The 17,274-nt window shown below is 40.7% G+C and overlaps 1 long non-coding RNA gene and 1 other non-coding gene across 2 annotated transcripts in view; both read right to left on the reverse strand.

Moving 5' to 3' along the window:
• Nucleotides 1–17,274, reverse strand: part of LOC113897152 — an 82,175-nt gene that overhangs the window by 50,971 nt on the left and 13,930 nt on the right. The window lies entirely within an intron of this gene.
• Nucleotides 144–279, reverse strand: LOC113897958. The gene has a single exon (XR_003512471.1). It is a non-coding gene; the product is annotated as a small nucleolar RNA SNORA2/SNORA34 family (small nucleolar RNA).

Here is a 17,274-nt window from a genome sequence, read left to right on the forward strand (position 1 = left end):
TTGTTGGCAAAGTAAGTCTCTGCTTTTTTTTTTTTTTAACATTATTTTAATTTTAATAAAAAGTTAAACCAGGGATCTCTAAATTTTGGAATCCTAGTATTAATCAACTACAAATAAGTATTAGCCCCTATCACTAATGACTGAGATGTTTCTTTCTAATGAATTGACCATTACATTTCCAAGATCTGAAATGGCCAACAGACCATAGAAAGAGACTTCTTTAGGCTCCTGTTCGAAACCAACAGCTTCAGCAAACTGCTGGCCTTGATTCAGGGCCAATGTCTCTGCTTTTTAATATGCTGTCTAGGTTGGTCATAACTTTTCTCCCAAGGAGTAAGTGTCTTTTAATTTCATGGCTGCAGTCACCATCTGCAGTGATTTTGGAGCCCAAAAAAATAAAGTCTGCCACTCTTTCCACTGTTTCTCCATCTATTTGCCATGAAGTGATCGGACCAGATGCCATGATCTTTGTTTTCTGAATGCTGAGCTTTAAGCCAACTTTTTCACTCTCCTCTTTCACTTTCATCAAGAGGCTCTTTAGTTCTTCTTCACTTTCTGCCATAAGGGTGGTGTCATCTGCATATCTGAGGTTATTGATATTTCTCCCAGAAATCTTGATTTCAGCTTGTGCTTCTTCCAGCCCAGCATTTCTCATGATGTACTCTGCATATCAGTTAAATAAGCAGGGTGACAATATACAGCCTTTTCCTATTTGGAACCAGTCTGTTGTTCCATGTCCAGTTCTAACTGTTGCTTCCTGACCTGCATACAGATTTCTCAAGAGGTAGGTCAAGTGGTCTGGTATTCCCATCTCTTTCAGAATTTTCCACAGTTTATTGTGATCTACACAGTCAAAGGCTTTGGCATTAATGAGATATAATTCACATACCATAATATTCACCATTTCAAATACACAATTTAGTGGGTTTTAGTATATTCACAAAGTTGTACAATTCTAGAACATTTTCATCATCCCCCAAAGAAACTATACCCATTAGTAGTCACTCTGTTTCTCCTTCACCAGCCCCTGGCAGTCACTTGCTGGTGTGTGCTTTTTAAGTGAAATGTGACAACTTTCCTGCACATCATGCTTTCAGTAGTGTGTTGCTTTATATGTTCTCATCAGAACTTTTAACACAGAATTCAAACCATGAACTTTATAAGTATTCTGAGATTTAAAAATACCCTCTTCTATACACAAACTTTTTCTCTTGCAAAAATATTTTCATTCTTTATACATAAAAAATAGATTTTTCTGTCTCCACTGAAGTTTAAAACATTACTATTTTTCCTCTCAATTAAATTCTGTTCTTGTATAAAAAGTGAGAAGAATAAATGCTCCAATATTTAAAAAGCATGAAGGACAAGAGTCCTTATTAACTGTGGCCATCATGCTGTCCTTCCTGCTGCTATGAGCTGAGAGGGTCCAGGTCTGAAAGGCCATGCTGCCTGCTTACAGAGGAGGAAAACGGATCTATGTGGGCTGGTGACCACAAGACTAGTTAACAGTGCAGCTAGGCTGGTAAACCCCATTTCCTAGTTTTCCAGTATTGAATGTTGGAAGTAAATGTTATAGGTTATCTACAAAGTCAGCAATCTTCTATAGCTTTGATCTGAGCATATGATTTTTTTTTAACCACTTTAAAAACATTTACATGCCATCTGGTAAGATTTTGTAATGACAAGACAGGTATATTTAACCAGAGGGTCCAAATCATTCATTGAAACACAGCAAAAAAAAAAAAAAAAAACACACAAAAAGAGCCAAGGTTCTGGAGGGACCCCAGAGCACTGCTCAGATTCCACGCATGGTAACTCTCCACACGACAGTGTCCACAGGATTGCACCACTCTACATAAGAAGCAAACAAGCCACATACATTCAGTTCTCTGAGAACAAAGTCTTCACGGGCTAAGGATGTTTGGGATTTAACCACTGCAACGATTCTTATCTGGGTTGACTTTTTGGAACCGGTCCCACTCAGATTGGTAATTGTCATCCTCATTTTCATCTTTTTTTTTTTTTTTTTTTACTTCTCTGGAGAGAGAAAAAGAGAGAGAAAGATTACTGAGGTATAAAACTGAACCATAAACAGAGAAATAAAATAGCACTGCTGAGCACTTACTATGTGCTACCCAGACAGCATTCTAAATCCTTTGTAGGTCCTGACTTATTCCTTGCAACAACTATGCAATTTTGTTGTGACCCACATTATATGTGAGGAAATGAAAGAAAAAAAAGTGAAGAAATTTCCCTTGGGTCATAAAGCTGGAGAAGTGGCAGGGCTGGGATTCCAACCATGCAGGTGGATTCCAGTGCCTGCATTCTGAGCACCAGACCACACACTCATGCATGCATGCACACACACACACCCAAATGCATACATACATGTGTACACACTCACATGCACACACAGGCTACTCCTGCCCTCTCTTGTGGTTTCACATGATTTATATATAGTCTGCCACACACAGCTCACTCCTTAGGACCCTGGAACATGGCTCCCATTCCCAGCTAATGCTTATGATAAAAGTCATTGCTTTATTACCATTTATGATCATGGAGATAACAGATGGTTAAAATTCAGGGGGAAAGGTCTTCCTCTTGCCTCTTCCTAAATTTCTTGCAGAATTAACTTCTAGAGGCAATATTGGACCAAAAATATCCACAATCTTAAGAAAAAGAAGTCTCCTACCTCTGGGGATGCATGGGAAATACACCCTCAGACAAGCTGAACCACAGTCTCTGGGTGAGGAGAATGTGACAGCTCGTCCCCAAGAGTTTTCACCTCCCTGCAGTGTCTGGCACTTCCCACGAAGTGGTGAAGCTTGTGCCGCTCCCCCATGGCCAGTACCTACCTGCTCTGTGACTGCTCAGACCAGTAGAAAAGCGAGGAAAGGCTGTGCTGACACTTTCAACCCAGGCATTAGTAAGGTCTAGAGACCTCCCTGGTGACCAGTGGCCAAGACTCTGTGCTCCCAGTGCAGGGGGCCTAGGTTTGATCCCTGGTCAGGGAACTAGATCCTGCTTACCACAACTAAGACTTGGCGTAGCCAAATAAATAAATACATGTTTTTTAAAAAGAGGTCTGGCTACTCTGAGCTGCGATAAAAGCAGCCCAGGGATCTTCACTGGAGAGAAGCCAGCAGAGAGGTCCCGAGGGCTGAGATGCACAGGGGGGCGTATCCTGGCAGCAGACAGGCAAACCACATCTAAGTCCCTGTTCATCTGACTGCAAACACACGAGGGAGAGGAACTGTGGGCACTCTAGTGAGATCCAGTCAACTCCAATAATTATAAAAACTAAAAAGTGGTGCTCTAGGCAACTACAGTTTGGGCGGTTTGTTACAGAGCAGTAGATGCTGATTCCTAGGACAGTGACACTATTGAAGAGGAATAGACTGTAATCCACAAATGTCATTACAATGTTTTAGCAGCCACATCCAAAATGTAAAGAGAAATAGGTGAAATTAATTTTATTAATATATTTTAACTCAGTATTGCAAAGATATTATCATTTCATCATGTTACCAATAAAAATATCAATGAGGTATTTTACAATGTTTATACCATCTTCAAAAGCCAGTATTTATTTAATACATTCAGCACATCTCAGCTTGGATCAGCCACACGTCAGGCAGCCAATGGCTACTAAACTGGTCAGCATAGCCCAAGAAGGAGCTGATATGTGCTAATCTTTGAAAACCACTGCCCTGTGAGTAGGGGAAAAAGGAAAAGCTTGTTCTTACTCTTTAGTGTTCATAAACACTATGCTACTATTTTCACATATTCCTTATTTAATACATGCAAAGCACACCCACAAAATCCTGATGGGTAACAGATGAGCATCAGTCTACTTACTTCACAGATGAGGAAACAAAGACTCAGGAAAAGAGAGAGTTGAACCTTCTTCACAGTTCAACCCATAAACCATATCAGACTCAGTTCAGAATTTTAACCTCCAGAAGTGTATGATAATACATTTTTATTGTTTAAACCACTAGGCCAATGGGGATTTGTTACAGTGACAACAGAAAATTCACCCAACTTTCCAATGCAAAATAGCAACCATTTGGTCATTAAACAAATGTCTGATTTATGCCAAGCTCTGGGACCCTCAACCAGTGAGCTTTGAAAGAGAGAGAGACAGCTGTCTTCTAAATAAATCATTAGCATGTGCCTGAAAGAAAGTTGCTAACACAAAAGCACAGCTTTTGTAGGGACACAAAGGGTGCACTACAGCCATGCTGGGGTGACGGGAAGGCAGGCTTTGTGGAGATGCAGTTTCATGGAGACTTTGCCAGTGGAGCAACCTCTTGATGGCATAGGAATTCACCTCCATTTAATGAGGGAGATCCTAGGTGTAGGAAACAGCACGCATGAGGCAAAGAGGTATAAAAGAACGTGGCCATGACAGGAAGCAAAGTTTGCTGTGTCTATAGATTATCAGTCATTTGGGAAGCAAGATAAGAGATTCAAACAAAGGTAGGTGATGCTGGGCTCTGAGGGACTATTTGCCACTTGCTAGGGAACTTGCACTCTCTGTTGTAGGTAGAACACCAATGTCGGGGTGCGAGAAAAAAAAGTATGAACTGGATTTTCACTTATAAAGATTACCCTGATTACAGGGTAAAGAATGAACTAATGTTGGAGAAACTCTGAGGCAGAAACTTAGGTGCCTCCTGAACTAACTGGGGTAGGAAATTCTCAGGCCTAAAGAAGAACAGAGAGAGAGAAAAAACATGGACAAATTCAAGAAAGATTACAGAGAGGTCACTAAGTCAATAGGGACCCAGAGCCCACTAAAGGTAGGTGATGGAGGAAGCCAGGAAGGAGTCAAGACTGACTCTGGGTGACTATGTTTTAGTGATAATGCTGGTAGTTCCTGAGAAAGGGAATGTAGACTGAGGAATAATTGTAGAGAAAAATGAACACATTAGATTTTAGATATGTTGGGGGCAGTCATGCCTATGGAATTTCCATCTGTTGGTGGGTGGGAATGTGATCATGGAATTTTTTAAAAGATGGAGATTAAAATACAGAAACTGGAAGTCATCAGCTAGACAAAATTCTAGAAACCATGAGGGTACAAAACAGTCAGAGAGAGAGAGAGTAAAGAGGAAGAGAGAACAGAATCTTCAGATTACCAACATTAAAGACAAGCCAGAGGTTCAGAGTAGCAAAAAGTCCCAATTTTGCCACTTAGTATTAGGTTGCTGCAAAAGTAATTGTGGTTTTTCAATGTTGAACTTTGCTGTTTTGATATTGGATACATTCTTAAATAAATGCAGCTCTGTTATACATCATTTTAATGTGCATTTCTCGCTTTATGTTTTTTACTAACCACTTATTACTTGCTGTTTATTTTATATTTATTTTAGACTATAGAAATTATGTTAGACAAAAAGCAAATTCAAGTGATTTTCTTATTCGAGTTCAAAATGTGTCATAAAGCAGTGGAGACAACTTGCAACATTAACAGTGCATTAACTGCTAACTAGCATACAGTGCAGTGGTGGTTCAAGAAGTTTTGCAAAGGAGTGGAGAGCCTCGAAGATGAGGAGCCCAGTGGCTAGCCGTCGGAAGCTGACAACAAATTGAGATCATCTAAGCTGATCCTCTTACAATTGCACGAGAAGTTGCCAAAGAACTCAATGTCAACCATTCTACAGTTGTCTGGCACCTGAAGCAAATTGGAAATGTGAAAAAGCTCGATAATTGGGTGCCTCATAAACTGACCGAAAATTTAAAAAAAATCATTTTGAAGTGTCATCTTCTCTTATCCTATGCAACAATAACAAAACCATTTCTCAATCGGATTATGACATGCAACAAAAAGTGGATTTTATAATGACAACCGGTGACAACCAGCTCAGTGGTTGGACCAAGAAGAAACTCCAAAGCACTTCCCAAAGCCAAATTTGCACCCAAAAAAGGTCAAGGTCACTATTGGTATTCTGCTGCCTGTCTGATCGACAACAGCTTTCTGAATCCTGGCGAAACCACTACATCTGAGAAATATGCTCAGTAAATTGATAAAATGCACTGAAAAACTGCAATGCCTGCACCCAGCATTGGTCAACAGAATGGGCCCAATTCTTTCCCATGACAACATTCAACCACATGTCACACAACCAACACTTCAAAAATTGAACGAATTGGGCTATGAAGTTTTACCTCATTCACCATATTCACCTGACCTCTCACTAACCAACCACCACTTCTTCAAGCATCTCAACAACTTTTTGCAGGAAAAACACTTCCACAACCAGCAGGAAGCAGAAAATGCCTTCCAAGAGTTCAGTGAATCCTGAAGCAGGATTTTTACACTACAGGAATGCGTGTGTGTTCAGTCACTCAGTTGTGTCCTGACCCTTAGTGACCCCATGGACTGTAGCCCACCAGACTTCTCTGTCCATGGGGTTTTCCAGGCAAGAATAGTGGAGTAGTCTTCCTCCTCCAGGGGATCTTCCTGACCCAGGGATCGAACCTGCATCTCTTGTGCCCCTTCTTTGTCAGGTGGATTCTTTACCATTGCACCACCTGGGAAACCCAAACTACAGGAATAAACAAACATTTCTCGTCGGCAAAAACTGTGTTGATTGTAATGGTTCTTATTTTGATTAATAAAGATGTGTTTGAACCTAGTTATAATGATTTAAAATTCATGGTCCAAAAGTAACCACAGTTACTTTTGTACAAACCTAACAGCCATGTCAGTTTGAGCAAGCTGATTAAGCAGTCTAATTTCCCATTTTCTTATGTACAGTGGGTATAATAATCACAGCATCCTCACAAGACAACTCACATCTCTCCCTTAGGCCTCTATCAGCTACATATCGTATGATTGCCTGGTCATATAGTTTCTTTTTTCTCTAATGTTAAATTACATGGTCTATCTTATATACCCCGATATACAGGGCTTTCATGCCACATACTCATAACAATGGAGACATTACTGAACCTGAATGCAAACATAAGAGAGAAAAGTACCCATATTGTTCACCTGGCCTTCAGTTTCTTTAATCCACCAAAAATGCGAGCACATTCCATTTTAAGAAAATCAGGAAGACACAGTTCTAAACATCTAAAGCAGGTTAAGGCTGGGAAAATTAAATTACCTCACCAAAAAATACCATATGCTTAACAATTGCATTTTAAAAGACTCACTCTTACAGACAGATTTACACCCAGTGGGGTCAACAATGGAGCTCCACTGATACCTCCTCCAGATTTTTTTTCTTTTTTTCAAATTTCAGGTCATTGATCAATTTAATGCCTGTTGAACTTGAATTTACTGCAAAATATTGAACATTTGTGGCTCCAGTGACAGCATATGTACTTACAGTGGTTAGGATAAATGTCCTATTAGCCATACAGGAAACTGCATTTCAAGGAGAAACTTTCCCTGGGATTGAGAGGTTTTCCAGGAAAAAGCAGTGTTCAGGTTGTTAAGCAAACATGTATGACTTTCCTTCCAAAATGAATTCTGTTTCAGACAGTGAAAATCTTCAACTCTTTTAGTTCAAGTTCTTTATGACATGACATGGTAGGAAGTATCTTATGAGATCTAAATCAAGAAATTAACATGTTTTCCATTATACATAAAGTTCTAAAGGCTGTAAAACTTTTAAATGGTAAAGTTACCTGTGGAAACTATATTGTTTTCATTTAAGAAAATTTGGGTACTTTGCAAGTAAATCTGATGCCACAATAATAAAGCAAATTAAAATCTTTACATGACTATTTATTTTTAATTTTCATATTTAACACATTGTTAACATAACTTAGAGGCCTCAAGTCAGGCCATAATACCACAACAACAATTTTTAAAACTCCTGGATAAATGGTTCACAGGAAGTGCTTATGTTACCAAAACACTTCTGCATAAGGTGTTTTAGGTAAAGAAACGTAAGCCTGGGTGGAAGCTACACTGTAAACAGCATGGCTGCCGAGCTAACCCAATTCACCCACAGGAGCAGGTGAGGGAAGGGCATAGACAGCCTCCAGCTCTCCTATCTTTATGATATAATAAAGAGGATTGATCCTGCACTCTGGGTATGACAATGGCAATCTGGAGTCATTTAACTGTAATATGATTCCACAAGACAACTCAGCGTTAAATAGCGATTATGTTATTCAGTGGAGTCCAGGCTGTTAAACATACAGAAGCATACACCATCAGAACTAGAAAGGGCCTTAGGCACCATCTTCTTCAGCCCCTTCCCTCACTGTACAGATTCAGTTCAGTTCAGTTCAGTCGTTCAGTCGTGTCCGACTCTTTGCAACCCCATGAATTGCAGCACGCCAGGCCTCCCTGTCCATCGCCAACTCCTGGAGTTCACTCAAACTCATGTCCATTGAGTCAGTGATGCCATCCAGCCATCTCATCCTCTGTCATCCCCTTTTCCTCCTGCCCCCAATCCCTCCAAGCATCAGAGCCTTTTCCAGTGAGTCAACTCTTCGCATGAGGTGGCCAAAGTTCAGAGATACCGAAGGAATGATGCTAAAGCTGAAACTCCAGTACTTTGGCCACCTCATGTGAAGAGTTGACTCATTGGAAAAGACTCTGATGCTGGGAGGGATTGGGGGCAAGAGGAGAAGGGGACAACAGAGGATGAGATGGCTGGATGGCATCACTGACTCAATGGACGTGAGTCTGGGTGAACTCCGGGAGTTGGTGATGGACAGGGAGGCCTGGCGTGCTGCGATTCATGGGGTCACAGAGTCGGACACGACTGAGCGACTGAACTGAACTGAACTGAAAAAAGACTATGAGACTTAGTCAAAATTGCACAGGTGTTCAGGGTAGACTTTAGACTGGACTTTGAACCTCCTGACACCACACTCCTCCAACATGCTGGGCAGAAGCCAAGAGCCACCCATAGGGCCTGACCTGCAGCATCCGTTCCTGCTCAGTAGGGGCAGCAATTCAGCAACCCCAGCTTGAGGCCAAGGTAGCACTGAGCCCCTTATTCTACTAAAGTTAAGATTCTGATGAAACCAGAATCTCAGAAATAATCAGGGGAAGAACTACATGCCGAAAGTTACATTTTTGCTTTGTCAGCAACTAAAGATCATTATGCACGGATGTGAGAGTTGGACCGTAAATAAGGCTGAGTGACAAAGAATCAATGCTGTCAAATTGTAGTGCTGGATAAGACTCTTGAGAGTCCCTTGGACTGCAAGGAGATCAAACCAGTCAATCCTAAAGGAAATCAACCCTGAATATTTGATGGAAGGACTGATTCTCAAGTTCCAATACTTTGGCCTCCTGATAGGAAGAGCTGACTCACTGGAAAAGACCCTGATGCTGGGAAAGATTGAGGGCAGGAGGAGAAGGGGCTGGAAGAGGATGAGATGGTTAGATAGTACCACTGACTCAATGGACATGAATTTGAGCAAACTCTGGGAGATAGTGAAGGACAGAGGAGCCCGGAGTGCTGCAGTCCATGAGGTCACAAAGAGTCGGACACAACTTAGCAACCGAACAAAAACAAAAAGATCGTTAGCCTAGATTTTGTTAATGCACATTTTTTTTATATTTAATTCTTTTAGACCAGCAAAGACTCATCTTTTCATTTGTGACAGAAAACTGTACAGAAGAAATAAATCCAACATAAAACACTGCTATTAAAAAAACAACAACACTGTTCTTTCTTAAGAATACTGCAAGGATTAAAGTATAGTTAAATCCAAATTCCTCAATGATGCAATTTTCATTCTAATCCACATCCTAAAATGTTATTTATTATTAACACCATTGCCTTAGCTTAATAATTACCTGAGTAATAATTTAAACAAAGTGCTTCCAACTGGCATGATATACAATTTGCTTTATTGAGTTTTTTTCTCCCTTTATCTTGGAAAATGTCATAATAGACAGTTATATTCATAATAGTCTCTTGTGTTTAAAATCTAGCTCCTGGAATTGATTCATACATGTCAACTATTAGCTTTGTGATGACATTTGCAGAAATGTCAACGATTTCTCAGATGCACCTGCTTTGTTTGGCAGCAAAGGTATTATATTTTGCCAGAGTCCACAGTGAACAATCAGCACTACCAGTTTTTATAAAAACTACATTTAATTGTTTCTCCAACTACTACTGAAAGACTAGATAGTGTTTTCTGGTGCAGACTCATGTTAGGGTCAAGAATCTTGGCACATGCAACAGCTAAGTGAAAATTCTATCTTGCGTCCAGTTTTCTAAATACAAGGCAAAACTTTACCAAACTCCCACTATATTCAAACCATCTTTTAGGCTGTTTTACAAAATAATGCCCCACAGATCTATAAATACACATACACACACACACCATTAAGTGAAGGCTTTGATTAGGTTTCCTGGAATGTTAGCTTTTAAAACTAATAAAAGAAAATAAAAATATTCTCCTGTTGAGTTTGGTAAAACAAATACTTAAGAAATCGGATTCAATTTTTTACTTAATAAAAAAAAAAAAAAAAGGTTTGAGCCTAGTTATTCCAGGAACAACTCCTAACTAGATTTTTATTTGTATCCAAAAAAAAAAAAGACCCTACAGTACAAAATTTCGTGATTTAAGCTTCTTACTTCTAAGAGTCACCCAGGCTACCAAGTGTTCTCTACCAATAATTTGAGAGAGAGAAAAATGATAGCTTAAGGTAAGCACTCAGGAATTAAATGTCCTTCAAAAGTACATCTTCTCGTGGCCAGAAGCTAACACACTTCCCCCTTCACCCTATCATCCCTATCATCGTTTTCTATCAAGATTCAGCAGCCTATGTCACTGCTGTCCGGTCCACCATATTTCAACCTCCCCCAGGGGTTATGCACATGATCATCCATCATACTGTTCTCCTGCTTCAAACCCTTTAATGCTTCCCCCATCCCGCTCAAGTAATGTTGAAATGCTTACCCAGCTGATAAGGCCTCACTTGTATGTGGCCCCAGCCAACCTTCCAGTTTTATCTGCCACCTCTCCCCCTCACTCACAAGGCTCAAGTTACCCTGGCTGTCCCCCTATCTCCCCAGTGCTCCAAATTCCCTGCCACCTCAGGACCTTTGTACCTGCTGTCCCCACTATCTAGGTTATTCCCTGCCCCCATAACCCCCTTTACCAGGCTTTTACCTACCTTCTAGATTTTTAGGTAATCCTCTCTTGAAGTTCAGTGTTTTCTAACTCTGAAAAGCTGATATTAGGTTTTCCTATTATTAAACCTCTTGACTTATGTATTTTCCCAGCACAACTGAAACTGACAAAGTTATTTATGTGTGTTTTTGTTGAATCAGCTGGAGACAATTTCCCTTAGGAAAGGAGAACTGGGTGTGTTGTAGGGCCGGGTGTGGCTACACAGTCCAGTGTGGGAGACGGGGAGGGTGTGGTAGGTGCTCTGGAGCAGGGAAAGAGGGAAGAACCAGGTAACAGGGACAGACTACTATGAAACCTCTACCCATGAGCCCCCAAATCCATAGAGAACCTTAAAAAACTGAAACGAATGTATTTCTAGTAGAATGGGTAGTGCTGCTAAGTTTCACAATCAATATGCTATGGGGTAAAATAGAGACCCCTTTGAAGATGCAAGAGGGTGGAGGTCGAGAGATGCATAATAACCAAATCTGAAAAATTGTGGTTAGGGAATAAAACTGGCATGTAGCCAGGAATTACAAGATCTCTAGGGGGACATGTGCATTATATGAGTTTAATATCTGTCTGCCCCTGAGAGCAAACCATGTGAGGGCAAGGACAGTCTGCTTTATTCTTTACCCTCTGCTCAGCTCACACTGAAGTGCTTTTCATGTGGTGGATACAATTAAATATGTGCTGAATGAATCTGTTCTGTATTTCATTGCCTAGTTTTTGATTCTTATTATATCAGGTTCACAGTTCTAAAGCTTAAAACAAGGAATAAGTCCAACTTAAAATAGTGAACTCAGAACTTCCTTTTAAAGTTCATGTGTATATACTACAAAGTGGTCTTTTCATGGTGGTGAGGACAGACATCAGTGATCACATCAGGTCAGATGCTATATTATGAACTTCTTATTTGACCCATCTGGTTCCTTGTTTGGGTTGTTGTTCAGTTGCTCAGTCGTGTCCAACTTTTTGTGACCCCATGGGCTGCAGCACACCAGGCTTCCCTGTCCTTCACCATCTCCCAGAGTTTGCTCAAACTCATGTCCACTGAGTCAGCAATACCATCCAACCATCTCATCCTCTGTTGTCCCCTTCTCCTCCTGCCTTCAATCTTTCCCAGCAACAGAGTCTTTTCCAATGAGTCAGCTCTTCAATCAGGTGGCCAAAGTATTGGAGCTTCAGCATCAGTCTTTCCAATCAATATTGAGGGTTGATTTCTTTTAGGATTGACTGGTTTGATCTCCTTGCTATCCAAGAGACTCTCAAGAGTCTTCTCCAGCACCATAATTTGAAAGCCTCAATTCTTTAGCACTCAGTCTTCTTTATGGTCCAGCTCTCACATCTGTACATGACTACTATGGTTTATAGCTTTGACTATACGTACCTTGTTCAGGTAGGACAAGTCATAAGAGACCCACGTAGCATTCTGACACAGTGACATAATAATAACAAGAGAATAAACACTGCTCACAGTAATAATGGGGACAGAAATGGTATTCAACTTCAATACAAACACATAACCAAAAATAATTGTATACTGTTCCAACTGAGTACGAATCCTGGAGAAAAGAACAAGTTTTCCAACTCTCTTCACCTCTTCACCAAGATGATACACTGCACCATCTACTGCCCCCTGGCACAGAGATCTTCCAGAATCAAACCCATCTTTTCCAGATAGGATACCCATTATTTTTCCTTTACCTGGATTCCAGAGCAAGAAAAGAATTTCAGAAACGGGAAGAGCGAGGAGGAAGATGGGTTAATTTTGCCTCTTCTTTGTCATTGATACTCAGCAGGGGGAAAAGATCGTGTGATGGTTTTATCTCTACAAGGGATTTAATTCTTGGTGCAATTACTTACCTTCATGGGGCAGAAGGGGGCCACTGGGAGTACTGCCTGTATAAGGACAAAAGACCCAACAAACAGAGTGGAGGTTTGTCAAACAACCTCTTCAGTAAAGTTAGACAACAGTGAAAGACCCCTTCCAGTTTGGACCCACTCTCTCTCTTATCACAGCCAGTTTTTCTCCAAGGTATACTGGGACACATTTTTGTCCCTCTGCTTCAGCAGCATCATGAAGATCAGCCTTGTTTCATGCCAACACAGAGGAATGCTCTCATGGGCTACATCTTACCTCAAAGAGAAGAAAAAAACTGTGCACATGTCGAACATTTCATAAGTTACCAGGATGATGATGACAACAGCTACCATTTCCAAAAGCCCTTTATGTGCCACTTGATTTATAGACAATATCTTCAAACCTCAAACTATCTGTAAAGGGAGCCAAACTTTTTCCCACTGCCAGGTGAGTTAAATAAGACCTTGTAAGGCCAGGACCAGGGTCTAAACTGACTCTATCACCCCTGCCACTGCACAAACAATACAAACTCAAGAGGCGTGCCCACAAAATTTTATTTGGCTGCAGCACCCACATAATTTTGAACAATTTTCACTCCAAATAGTGGTGATTATGAGTCAACTTCATTATTCCAGATACAAAACACACAAGAATTCCCTATGATGGGGCAAAATTGGAGTTTGAAAGTTCCACATTTGCTGTTATCTGGTTTATAACAAAAGCAAAATACAAAGGCCCTAAAGGTCAACTTTCCCCTTGTGAGGAGTCAATGAGCAATCATTCAAAGCTACAGATTCTCAGGATAATGCTCCCAAATCAGCACTGCACTCCGTCCCTCAGCCCTGGCATGCACAGAGGAGCGGGCAGCACAGCGGGAAGATGTGAGAGGCGGAGTTAAGCTGGAGACCCCGCCCCTCCCACCACCTCGCGGCTCACTGGCTGTGTGAAATCAGGCAGGGGTCTTCCTGTTTCTGCCTCCATTTCCCTATGTGTAAAATTAAGGCGTCAGTAAGGGCACATTCTCCGCTCAGCAAGCGGGATGAGAACAGAGGACAACCTGACTAGAAAAATAGGTTTCTGGTGTCTGAACAAGAGAGGCAGCAGCCCTGACTGAGATGTGGGGAATGACTCTTTGTGGTGCCAAAAGGCATCCAAGTGCTCATCTACTCTGGTGCCACACCTGAGACAGCATCAAAAAATAAGCCTCAAAAGCAATGAAACTATATTCGACTTCCTTTCTCTTCAGACCATTTTCCTCCAATGGAAGGCACCAGAGTGAAGTAAAAGCAAAGGGGAGAAGGAAATGAATGGCCTCCCCCAAAACTAGATCCCCTACCCATTAATGTTTTAAGTAATTGCATTTGGTGGGGAACCACTCAAGATCCAAGGGGGCATCACATGGAAGCCATGAGTCGAACATTCACTTAAGTGAGCCAAAAGTCTGTGCGTCTAAATGACTTCCCACAGGCATACAGGTAAAATAAATCCTGGCACCTCCTCCAGGTCCTGACTCAAATGTCACCTTCTGATGCGGCTACCCTGACCACACTGTCTTTAGCCCACTGCCTCACTATGAGGCCTGTCACCTTTCCCTCTTTTTGTTTCTATAACATTGATCACTTTCTATCATTCTATGTATTTTACTTATGTTTGCCCTGTGTTATGTCTCCCACACTGGAGCATAAGCTCCATAAGGGTAGGGCTCCTTGCTTTGTTAGTGGATATACTGTGAGCACTAGCCCAGTACATGCACAAAACAGGTATCCCAAAAATATTTTTAAAGATGTAAAAGTCAGAAAGATATCTCACATAAATATTCAAACAATAAATTATTCATGACAGGTAAGTAAATGGCCTTAATTTTATTGTAAGATTTTATAACTTGGTTGTTTTCGATCAAAGTGTATTAATTATTAATTCAGAGGGTCCATTCACCACTAACATTCGACAGCTTCTCAATCCTCTGGCCTATCCCAATGATCTCACCATGAGTTTCTACCCACTTATAGTGACCGTACAAATCATCCCAGTACAACTGCCTCAAATCAGAAAAATTTAAGCCATGGCAAAGTTTCATCGTGATTAGTGAAAGTCAAATGCCAAGTGGCATCTAATTTTTTCTCCATAACAAATTCAAGAATTCATTTTGAATACAGTTTTCTTCCTTTTCAGACCATATGAAAGGTAATACAAATAGCTAAAAAGGTCACATCACATGTAGATGCTTATTTAGCAAATTATGGCAGTGGGGCTCCTGGTACAGGCCATGACAGCTGGTCACTCAGGGCTATTTCAACCCAGGGGCTGACTCTGTCTTCTGTGCCTCCTTGCCTTGAATATAATCTAAAGTCTTAAAATGAACCAACAGTTTCAGCAATAAAAGGTTTTGCTATAAAGCTTATATATCTGTGGGTATGAGTGAGCAAGAGTTATCCATTCTCACTGGGTTCTCTGAACTCACTCGTCTATCCCAGGAAGGTCTTCTATCCCCTCGGGCAGATCCCTCTCAGCTACACACTAACGACCTTGGAGATCCTTTCTTGATAGCAAAATCTGTTTTTTTCTTAATCTTCTGCATATTCATGTTTAATCAAAGGAGCAACCAGTATTGAATCAGGAGGTCAAATTCCCCCTTCCACCCCTAACCTTTCAATAACCAAAAACAAGTGTCATACACTTTCTATGCCTCAGGTTTCTCATAAAAAGTGAGAATAGCATTATATTTCTTACTTTCTTTCTCATACAAGTTACAGAGATGAACACAACATGGGGAAAATTATGTGAAATAAAATACAATATAAAAGTCAACACACTTTCATTGTATTTACAATCATTTTAAGTCATATTTCAGTTGAACAACATGCATTATTACTGCCTGAATCTTATCATTCATTTCAACCAGTCTTTGCTTTCCTTTTTTTTTTTTTTTTAATTGGCCATATCTCAGCATTTGGGATCTTAGTTCCCTGACCAGGGATTGAACCAGCGCCCCCTGCAGTGGAAGCACAGTCTTAACCACTAGACTGCCAGGTAAGTCCCTGAACCAGTCATTTCTTACTTCTTTAGTTAAAAAGAATACTCATTCCAGTGTTTCACAGGGTATGAAACAGGACCAACTGAAGAATCTAGAGGCTAACTTGAGATCAGATAGCAATCAGTTCTCCGTTCAGCCACCTCTTCACTTAATGCCTGTTAAAAAATTACAGACAAAAGACTTACTTGAAAAATTGTATTAGCCACGGGTTTTGGTTTTTTTCCCAAGAGAGTATGATGAACCATGGCTTGAACTCTAGTTTTATAGTGATTAATGACTGTTGGTAGCACACTAACTGTGGTCAAAATCATTTCCTACTTTAAAAAAAATATTTACCATGAAACCAAAGGATATGAAAGCCTCTCAGATGAAAGACACCATCTTACCAGAGCAAAAGAAAGCACAGATAGTCACCCACATATCCTTAAAATACCAAAGGTATTTCAGTGGTACCTTGGGATGTGTAAATCACCCAAATCACTACCTCAAAGAATAAAATTGAAAACATGGCTGTTATGGAATCTGGACCTGGCACAAGCTCACACCCAGGGAGCGTTTCATCTATGCTTCCAGCACATGTGGAAGCCCCTATTACACCTCCAATCACACTCCACACTCAGCCTCACTGCTCCCTTGTTTGTGAGAGGTGCTGCTCCTTCTTGGGCTGCCTGAATTTTTGCTTACTGCCAATGGGATTCTGATTTTATCTGTAAGAAAATGAAGAAGTTATTTTTTTTCCCCCAGAAGCTCACTTTAGTAGCGTCCTTGGCTCTGTGGGAACTTCCCCAGCTACTAAGGCAGAGGTCAATATGGCCAGATGCCCCTGGGAACCCTGCTTCTCACACCCAATTCTTTTTGATAGTCTGGATCAGTGGCTTGGAATCAAGTTCATTTTGACAAAGGAAAAAAATAGCATTCTCCAGGACAGCCTGTAACTCTCCAGTGTAACTTTTTTGCTTCTCTGTTTGATTTCTCACCTCAATCATATCTACCCATTCTTGTACATTAAGAGAGATTTTCTCACACATAACATCATACACCAGCAAAACACCATCTGCACTTCTGAAGTAAGACTTGGCAATACTTATGAATCTGGAAAACAGAAAATCTCATTATGTAACAGTTCTAATCAATCAGTTTGGTGCTGCCTCATTCTTCATCTCTTTTATGCTCACTTTTTTTTCCTCATCTTCTAAAATAAGCCCTGATTGAGAAGAATCTAATGGCAGCCTATTATTGTGAAACAGCCATCCCCAAGGCCTAG

Source organism: Bos indicus x Bos taurus, chromosome 8, assembly GCF_003369695.1.
Source record: "Bos indicus x Bos taurus breed Angus x Brahman F1 hybrid chromosome 8, Bos_hybrid_MaternalHap_v2.0, whole genome shotgun sequence".
Classification (NCBI taxonomy): domain Eukaryota; kingdom Metazoa; phylum Chordata; class Mammalia; order Artiodactyla; family Bovidae; genus Bos; species Bos indicus x Bos taurus.